Raw genomic sequence first — 10,464 nt, 5'->3', positions numbered from 1 at the left:
AACATAGCGTCACCTCAACAAAAACCCCGCCTCTGCTTTCATTTGATTGGAGAATGAAAAAGACACGGTAGATGTAATACGCTTTTGCTGCACAGAGCTGATCTTTTTTCAACTGCGAGCGGACGCAAAAGCAAAAACGTGAGACACAGCAGGTGGTTAAAACGTGAGTCGCACAGAGCACGCAAAAACGCTCTCGGCCATTAGTAAACCATTCAAAAGATGTGCCTTTCAACGGTAAAGCAGGTTTGGTGTGATAGGCCTCCTAGGCATTCAGATTACTAGATACATTTACGTGAAAATGAATAATCATGCTTATTCTAACCTGAACTTAAAAATATAAAAGAAAATAAATAAAAGAAAAGCGATTTGATAAATCTGATTATGTATTGTTATTTATTTAGCTGACTTAAGGGTAAAACTTAATAGTGATAATGGTCACGTATAAAGAAATTTTAAATGACAGAGAATTCAATTTTGTAGCCCCATTGAGAATAAAAATAATCTTAATTTGCTAAAATAATATTCTTTCTTTGAAATGTGTCTTATTTATTTGTAAATGACCTGTTGTCAATTCTGACTGATAACTTCATTATTTGTGTACCATCATTTAAAATTGAACATCACATGTAATATATAGGGTGGATAAAATGTATATTACACTTGTTTCTTGGTTATTTTATTATTGTTATAGTTGTCAAAAGTGAAAGACATTTATAATTTTACAACATATATCTATTTTTAAAAAATGTTATTTTATTTATTAAAAAGTCTTTCCACAAGATGGTTTATTATAAGAAACAATATAAGAAGAATAAATCTAAAATATATTTGAAGGATCATGCGAAACTGAAAAGACAAGTAATTAATAGCAGCTGAATTACTTTTGATATATACAATTAAAGTCAGAATTATTAGCCCACTGTTTATTTCCCCCCCAATTTCTGTTTAACGGAGAGAAAAAAAAATCAACACATTTCTAAACATAATAGTTTTAATAATTCAAATTCTAAAAACCGGTTTGTTTTATCTTTCCCATGATGACAGCAAATAATATATTACTAGATATTTTTCGAGAGACTTCCATACAGCTTAAAGTGACATTTAAAGGCTTAACTAGGTTATTTAGGTTAACTAGGCAGGTTAGGGTAATTAGGCAAATTTCTGCATGACGATGGTTTGTTTGAAAGAAATAGTTTGATCGAAAAAAAATAGCTTCAAGAGGCTAAGAATTGACCTTAAAATGGCTTTTTAAAAAATTAAAAACAGCTTTTATTCAAGCTGAAAAAAAACAAATAAGACTTTCTCCAGAAGAAAAAAATATTATTAAACATACTGTGAAAATGTTCTTGCTCTGTTAAACATCTTTCAGAAATATTTAAAAAAGAAAAAAAATTGAATAATTCTGACTTCAACTGTATCTATAAAACTATAATATAATATTTTCTAAAATTACTAATTATACTGTTGTTTATTCAAATAAAATCAATCTTGGTGATTAATAGAGATTATGAGAGAATAAATACATATCCCAAAACAATCAACAGCAGTGTATAAAATAAGCACAATTAAGAAGTGCACAAAATCAGCCTATGAACCATATGGTAGCATTTCAAAATCCTCTACATTATTTGTTTTCCATCATTCTGCCACACAGCCAAACACCAACCCATCCATAAATATACAGCCTACTCTGAGTGTTTATGTGAGTTTGTGTTTGTGTACATGCATGTGTATGTGTGTGTGTGCGAGCGTCAGGAAATACCAGGCCAAGCATTCCATCTCGTCAGCACCTCTGGCGCTCATGTGACTGGAGATACACAGCCCAGATTGTGTGTGCAAGTTTGCTCAAGAAGCATGATAAGAAAATTTAGTAAAAGTGAAGGAAAGGGAGGGCTAAAGGAAGGATAATCTGATATGCATGACTTGTGGTTTCTCCCAGCGCCTCTCTTTTCTTTGCCCTGGCAGAAAAGGCAGCAGGCATCCATAATTTACAGGCTTCTTCTTACTCTCTCTCCCTCTTCTTCTGGCAATCTGGCCTCTGTGGCTCCGCCCCCATTCCAAACTCATTTGCATAATGTAGATGCCACCCCAAAAAAAACACATTTTCACCTTCGAGCTATTTTACGTCTCATCAGCACACAAGAACGGGCAGATTTTAAAGCCTCGAGATGAAATACTGCTTCATGCCACATCCCCGACTGCCTGCTTTTTTCCCCCAAAGAATTTCACATCTCCGTAATTGTGCCTGCCTTTAATAATCATGTAAAAAAAAAAACTGACACTGACGTCGTAAGAGAGAACAACAAAGCAGCGAGTGATTTGAGAGGCCCCGCTGCTAATTATGACTCATGTTATACACGGCATTCTGTTGCCGCTCAGAAACACTAAATAAATTCGTCGTTTGACTGTGCTCAAGAAATATGAGCGTCTGACATGACAGCGTGCGTGCTTTCCCCTTTTTAGCACCAATTACGCCATTGGAGTTAATTCTGGAAAGTTGTTTTGAAGATAACGCCATGCGAGCGGTACATGTGTGTGCAAATCGGCGATTAGGTGAACAATCATTAGCAGAAACGAGCGGAGAAGGATCATCAGTCAAAAGCTCTTACCGGAGGATGCAGGAGATCTCTTTGTTCAGTGTTTGGCAAATTCACTCACATATCCTCATCAATCATAGAAGTGATCTGGAATGTAAATAAAAAACAACGTTGTATTAATTCTTTGCCAAATTGAATGATGTGCACGGTTACATATGTTCTTTTCAGTATTCATAATTGACCTTCCGTGCTTGATAATGTCACACTGCTAAATAAAGGCAGCTCACGGATAGACTTATTCTGCACTGGGGATCATGTACCATTATGATCTGTGGCATTTAGAAGCTGGTATGAGGGGCAATATTAAAACCAACCTTTAATTAACGTATGTAAAATAGCATACCCAACTAATCTGACACAGAGTCAAGCATACTGATCATCAAAAATGTCAAACGGTAGAAGGCGGTTTTCAATCTAACCAACTAATTTCCTGAAATAAGTGAATTATTGTGAAGATACTTCATTGAAAAGTGAGTTAGAACTTAGGAATACAGCAAGAAAAAGGCACTTGAACATTTGCAGGGGTTTAGCATTCTGTATGGGGTTTTGAAGATCATTCCACCAGCTAGGAACAGTGAATGAGAAGGTTCTGGAAATTGATGGATTTGTAGTAGAGTGAGGAGAACTAATACATTACTATAATGTTTATAAATCATTTTAAGAAGGAATAGCTCACCCAAAAATGAAAACTCTATAATCATTTACTCACTCTAAACTAGGCATGGGCCGGTACAAGATTCTGACAGTATGATAACCTTGGATAAACATCACTGTTTCGCGGTATTGTGATTACTGCTTTAAAATAGATTTTTTCGATGTCTGCGTAAAATACGAAAACTATTTCCCTTTTGGAGCAGTAAACATATCAGGCTAAATAATTAAAATTAATTATTGACTTCTGCTGTCTTCATTAGTCACAACAACACAGATTTGTTTACCATTAAAAACTGCATCTTTGGAAATCTTTTCAGCTGGAGATACTGTCGTAAAAAACGACAATAAATAAATAAATAAATAGTCCACATACCTTAGGAACAGTATTGCAGAAAATTTGGTGATCGTAAAACCTTGACTTTTCCAAACCGCTGTATACCTTGAAAGCGGTTATCATTCCATGCCTACTCTAAACTTGTTGAAAAGCTATCCGAGTTTCTTTCTAAAAAGAAAGGCACTTATTGACTTTAACAATATTTTTTATTCCTACTATGGAGATCAACGGGTTACAGCAACAAGCATTCTTCAAAATATCTTAAAGTTGTGATCAACAGAAACTCATGAAGGCTTGGATCCATGTGAGGAAGAAAAAATGATGAGGTAAATGTTTATTCAGGGGTGAATTATCCCTTTAAAATAATTTTAGGTTGCATTTACATTACAACGTTCAAGTGTCCCAATTCTGATTCTTTCTTTCCATGTGGCAGAGATATGACATGAACTATGAATGTGTAAGCAAGAAAACAGATTGAGATGTTCTCCAATCAATCTCAGGTCTCAAAATATTCAAATACTGTGAATAATGGCATTTCCCTTGCTTTTTGGTCAAAGCTAATTTGAAAAGCAAATTAGTATATTACCGAATGATTTCTAAATGATCATGTACTGCAGTAATGATGCAAACATCAGTTTTGAAGTCACAGGAATATATTGCATTTTAAAACATATTTAAATAGAAAAATACTGCAGAATTTGACTGTTTTTGCTGTACTTTAGATCACTGAAATGAAGGCTTGGTAAGCAGAAGAAAATCAATCAAAATCTTACTGTTCTAAAACTTAGTGTACAATTGAGGTCAGAATTTTTTTGCCCCTTGAATGAATTTCTGTTTAACGGAGAGGAGATTTTCAACACATTTTCTAAACATAATAGTTTTAATCAGTTCTAATAACTGATTTATTTTATCTTTGCCATGATGACAGTGAATAAAAGTTTGACTAAATATTTTTCAAGACACTTCTATGCAGCTCAAAGTGACATTAACTAGGTTAATTAGGTTAACTACAGTAGACAGGTTAGAGTAATTAGGCAAGTTATTGTATAAGGATGGTTAGTTCTGTAGACTTTTAAAAAAAAACATATAGCTTTAAGGGGCTATATTTTGACCTTAAAATGTCTTTTGAAAAATTAAAAACTGCTTTTATTCTAGCTGAAATAAAACAAAAAAGACTTTCTCCAGAAGAGAAAATATTATCAGACATACTATGAAAATGTCCTTTCTGTTAAACATCATTTAGGAAATATTATTAAAAAAAAGAAGAAAAAAATCAAAGGGGATCTTCAACTGTAAATGGATCAAGAAGAATTCAGCATCAGGACATACATTGCAAATCTAGGCCAAAATATTTATTTGTCTTTATAATATTTTAGTTTAGACAACACAAGTTATGTTAAAGAATAAACCACACTGTGAGAAATGTAACAACATACATCTTGTGCATTTGGAAGTGATATTTTTTTCTTCAAACTTTAAATCCCTGTTTTAAAAAAAGGATTATTCTGCCTAAAGAACAGGCATGGTATTAACAAATGAAAACTTTGAAGCTTTGGTAGCACTTTATTTTGATGATCCATTTTAGTATTAGTAGACTGTCTGCTTGATATCTGCTGATATTGCTCCTTCAACGAACATTTAACTGACTATAAGTAACTTTGCAAGTGCATGTCAACTTACACTAACCTCAACCCCAGCCGAACAGTCTACTTAATCTAATGAGAACTAGTTGGCATGTAGATGCAATGTAACTTCAATTCAGCAAAAGGAGCATCAAAATAAAGTGTGACCAAAGCTTTTTTAGCACTTGTGCAGCAAGATAAGCTGAAAAATAAATAGTTAACATCCCAATTTCCAACTATTTAACCCTCAGCCAGTGTTCAAGGGTCTGGTGGACCTGCAGCATGTTTGCATTTTTAAATAAAAATCTCCAACTACAAAAAGTGAAGTGTCAAAAGCCAGTGCTCAAAGAAATTCCAGGATTTCCCACTTGTATGTACCACATGTGCACTCTTCTCGTAAATACGACAATTCTGGCATAGCTTGAGGGCAGCAAAAATCAGTTCATATAAAACTTTGTCTTTGTTTATTGGTCCCATCAGTTTCTACAGCTTCACCATCAGTATGCTGTCACACAACTGTCACTGAGCCAGAATGAATGGGCTTATAATACAAAAGAGGAAAAGTGACAAACTGTCGGATTCTCTGCCCTCTGCATACAACTGGAGTCCAGGCTCTATTAGGTTTGTTTATTACTTCATTTCCTGCAATCAACCCTAGCGGACCCCCATAGCTGTGATTTCATTTGAATATTTGAAGTCAGCTTTTGTAAAAGCAAAACTACTGACTTTCTAATGAGATCATGCTTTGACTATTAATAGACTTCTTTATTTTGACTCTATTAATAATAACCACATACTAACCTTTTTATCTACTACTGGAATATTGTAATGGTGTCAGGTCATAGTGAATGCAGATCCCAGAAAGATGATCATGAAAATAATAATAACTCCAACCTCATAGTGTGCTAACAAATTACTCTCAAATCTGGTTGTCTGCTATAACCCTCTCATTTATTTTCTTATGTCTGATTCAAATTAAACCGGACAGATCCTTTTAATTAGCAAAACACTCTACGGTATTTACATTAAGCTTTTGAGAAGAGGGAACATGTGAAGTGCACATTAACGTTTTGCTCTGAACATCCAGCAGTGTTATTCTGGACACGAGGCCCAAGGACTAACTGAAATAAGGTTTAGACATGAGGATGTTATAGGTTATTCCTTGAGGACTTCAGCTGCTCCAGATTTCCATAGGCTGCCAGCATTTTAATTTGTACAATTAGGTTGTCGAAACCAATAGTTTATAAAACATTCAGTATCACAATTAAACAAATATAAAAATAACAATAAATAAATATATTTACACTATATAAATAAATAAACAAAACAAATAAATCCACTAAACAAACAAATAAATAAATGTATACATATTATCAGACAAAACTGCATGAATTTTTTTTAGGTTTTCAATGTATAAATGTATTAAATTATATAAATATAATATAATAAAATATAATATTTGTATTGTAAAATAAAAGTTTTAATTTATAATAATTATGTAATTTATATAATGTTCACACTTGAATAGTTTTTCATGATGGGCATGAACAAATAGACAAATAATAATAATAATAATAATAATAATAATAATAATAATAATAATAATAATAATAATAATAATAATAAATTCACTAAATAAATAAACAAATACATTCATAAATATATAAATAAACAAATAAATTCACTAAATAAATAAATAAATATTTAAATATTATTAGACAAAATGCATTTAAAAAGTTTTAAGTTTTAAATTTATAAATGTATAAAATTGATAATTTATTTTACATTTTAATACATGTATTATTAATATTTTTATTTTAAAATAAAAATTTTAATTTATATAACAATTATGTAATTTATATAATTTTCACCCTTGCATAAACTTTTATGATGGGCATAAACAAATATACAAATTTTAATAATAAATAAATAAATAAATAAATCTAATAAATTCACTAAATAAATGAAATAAATAAATATATACATATTATCAGAAAATAAAATTCAAGAAGATTTTTAAAGTTTTCAATACATAAATGTATTAAATGTATTAAATTACATAAATACTTTTAGATAAAAAAAAATGAAAAATATTTAATTAACATTTTTAACATGTATTATTCATATTTTTATTTTAAATTAAATTTTAAATTTATATAATAATTGTGTAATTTATATAATTTTTACCCTTTAATAATTTTCCATGATGGGCATAAAAAATATAAATAATAATAATAAATTCACTAAATAAAAAAGTTTTTAGTTTTTAATAAATAAATAAATATATTAAATTATATTAATATTTTTTACTAAAAAATAATGGATAATAATTTAATTTACTTTTTTTTATACACGTATTATTAATATTTTTATCCTAAAATAAAAATTTGACTTTATATAAAAACTGTGTAATTTATATAATTTTTATCCTTGGATAAACTTTCATGATGGGCATAAACAAATATTCAAATAATAATAATTAATTCATTAAATAAATAAATACATTGACTAAATAAACAAACAAATAAATAAATATATACATAATATTAGACAAAAATGCATTCAAAAAGTTTTACATTTTCAATATAAAAATGTATACAATTATGTAAATACTTTTTAATAAGGACAAATAAAAGGATAATAATTTTATTTTAATTTTAATACATGTATTATTAATATTTTTATTCTAAAATAAAAGTTAATTTCTATAATTATGTAGTTTTAAAATGTTTAATATGTTTAATAATTATAAAAGATGTATAATATATTGTAAAATAAAATTTTAAGAATATTGATACCTTTTAGCTGATACAGCATTTATATAATATAAAAATAAATAACCTTTAAGAAATATCACTAAAAGATCTTTATTTTTAAACCATGTATAAACACGAAGCCTTCTTATCACAGCCAGTATCATTTATTTACTTATAAAGAAAATATGACCTTCAGGCTGGATGACTGATCTGGAGTCACTCAGCGTGAGAGAAACCCATGAGATGGACTGATACTAACAAAAAAGGAAAGACACAGTCGGGATACAGAAGGCCGAAACAGCAAAGGCTTGATTATCCACACTTTCACGGTCACAGAGCACAAACTGAGAGTCGTCTATAGTCGACCTCCTCCGGTTCTTGGACTGCAGTGTCGCTCAGATGGGCTGCTGGATTGGGGTGTATTGTCTGTGCTCCACACTCATTAGCTGAGTCAAGGAGGGACTTACTGGGGTGTTTAGCTCGGCCGGTTTGTGTGGCAGCTCAACAAGCTCTCCCAGCTGGAGGACGACTCTCACATCACAGCTGCACACTTACAATTAGTGCAGGTGCAGCCGAGGAGAGACCAGGCACAACACAGACAAACACAAAAAAAGATAGAAAACACACACCGGCAGAGGTGATGCGCACCAGTGAGGAGTGCTGGTATATGCAGAACAAAGCACTGATGACTAAAAATCAGCTCATTGCAAAAAAATAAATAATAAATAAATAAAAATAAATAAAAAAACAAACAGGGAATGAATCCATAGCTGACAAAATGATAACGATTAATTAAATGGTAATGATTTACTAATGCCTATTAAACGTTTGGTATGAGAACATGCAATAAGATTAGTGTTTGACCAGGACAGAGCCACTTCGAGTGAGTAGTTTAACCACTTTCTAAAGTTTATTAATCCAAGTCATTTCTTCCATAGGCGACTGAATCCAAAGTTCTACACCGATCATAAGAACGAGCACACTTCTGCATTTTAGAATGAGGTCAATAGCACTGCCACTCAATACTGTTCACCTACTGTCAATTAATGTGGTTAGTTGATTGACTTGTGCTTTTTAATCAGTATATTTAGTTTATTCCATTCAATAAAAAATAAACACATTGTAATAATCATTTATTTTATTAAATAATGTAAAGCATTTTTAATATAAAGTGCAGTTTTTTGGCCAAAAAGATAGCAAATTTTTGGTTTCAGCCCAAAATTTTTTATTTCAGTTGAATCACTCTAAAAGCAACTTGTTGTTATAAAAAAAAATCTAATTGGTTACTGTTAGGGTACTAAAGTAAGAGAAGTGTTCATGACTCACTGAATCATTCAAGAAATTTGTTCCTGTATTTGTTCCATTAATGAAGCAAGTAAAGTCTTTGGTTGCATTTCAGTACATTATTTAAACTACACAAGGGTTTACTACTGGTAAGACATCTCAATGGGTTTAAATGAATTGCCCTAAACTATTGAGCACTTGGAAACTACACTGCTGTGACATCGCAATCGCATTGCATTCTGGTACATAAAGGTGAAGTGAACATATAAAGCCAACTCGCTCCCTTAGTCAAAATTGAGGGATCAAGTGTATGTCCATGTAAGCTTTTTTCGTTCACTTGATAAAATGGAACGCACTTTAAAACGGCACAGGGCATTCCCTCAAGTGGAGGTGCTTAGGGATGTTTGCGTGTCTAAAAGTGGAGCCTATGTAAAGTAACTGAATGAATCAAGACATTACATCAAAATGCTGATTCATTCAGTAAAGAATAAAGTCCTCACTAGTGATTCTTTGAAATATTCATTCAAAAGACTTCTATAATAAATTCAGATTAATTACATATTTATTGTTAAATGATAGACAGCAACAACTACAATATTTTTCAACCTAGGCAAATTTTTGATATGTACACCTGTATACATTTCTTGACAGTGTGAAATACATTCCTAGGAGCTTGGTTTTTTGTACACTTTTGTAAATCTCAAATTTCACTCCAGAGCGCTATTCGTGCCTGCTATTCTTGCATAAATCCACTAGAGTCTGCTGTTGACTGACTGACTGACCAATCGGCTGTGCTAACAAAAGCCCTGATTGACCCCATCACCCCTTCTCTAGACCCAACCGACAATGTTTTCAAAACAATAGAGAAAAAGTAAAGCCCTTGCGGCCGCCTTATTTTTACCACGTTTTCAACTCTCAGCACGTTCTCACCCTGTTGCTTACTTGGTTATTTTATTTTTTGCTTTTTGTTTTACCTGCTCTCTGGAACCATTCCTCCGACGTATGTGGTGAGCTACTGGACAAACTGGTAAAAGCAGAAAAGTGGTGAACTACTAGCGTGAACAAAAACAGAAGCTGTCGGCAGCATCATACCACCCCGCAGCGTTAGTTTTAAAAACCAAATGCAGCCCTACGTAGCTCTGGCTACATAACCCATGCTCTCCAGAAACGTATACGGGGTTACATTTTCACAATGAGCCTGTGTTATTTTTTTAAAA

General features: G+C 31.8%; 1 protein-coding gene across 4 annotated transcripts in view; it reads right to left on the bottom strand.

Annotated features, from left to right (window-relative positions):
- The window catches only part of zmiz1a (zinc finger, MIZ-type containing 1a), a 249,761-nt gene that overhangs the window by 147,070 nt on the left and 92,227 nt on the right, over positions 1–10,464 (bottom strand). For all 4 annotated transcript variants that reach the window (XM_005156853.6, XM_009307322.5, XM_005156854.6 and 1 more), the window contains exon 3: positions 2,610–2,684. The gene's annotated coding sequence lies outside the window, so the exon portion shown is untranslated. The remainder of the gene's footprint in view (positions 1–2,609; positions 2,685–10,464) is intronic.

This window comes from Danio rerio, chromosome 13 (assembly GCF_049306965.1).
Source record: "Danio rerio strain Tuebingen ecotype United States chromosome 13, GRCz12tu, whole genome shotgun sequence".
Taxonomy (NCBI): Eukaryota; Metazoa; Chordata; class Actinopteri; order Cypriniformes; family Danionidae; genus Danio; species Danio rerio.
Note: the sequence above shows the minus strand (reverse complement) of the source record. Positions and strands in the feature narration are given on the sequence as shown.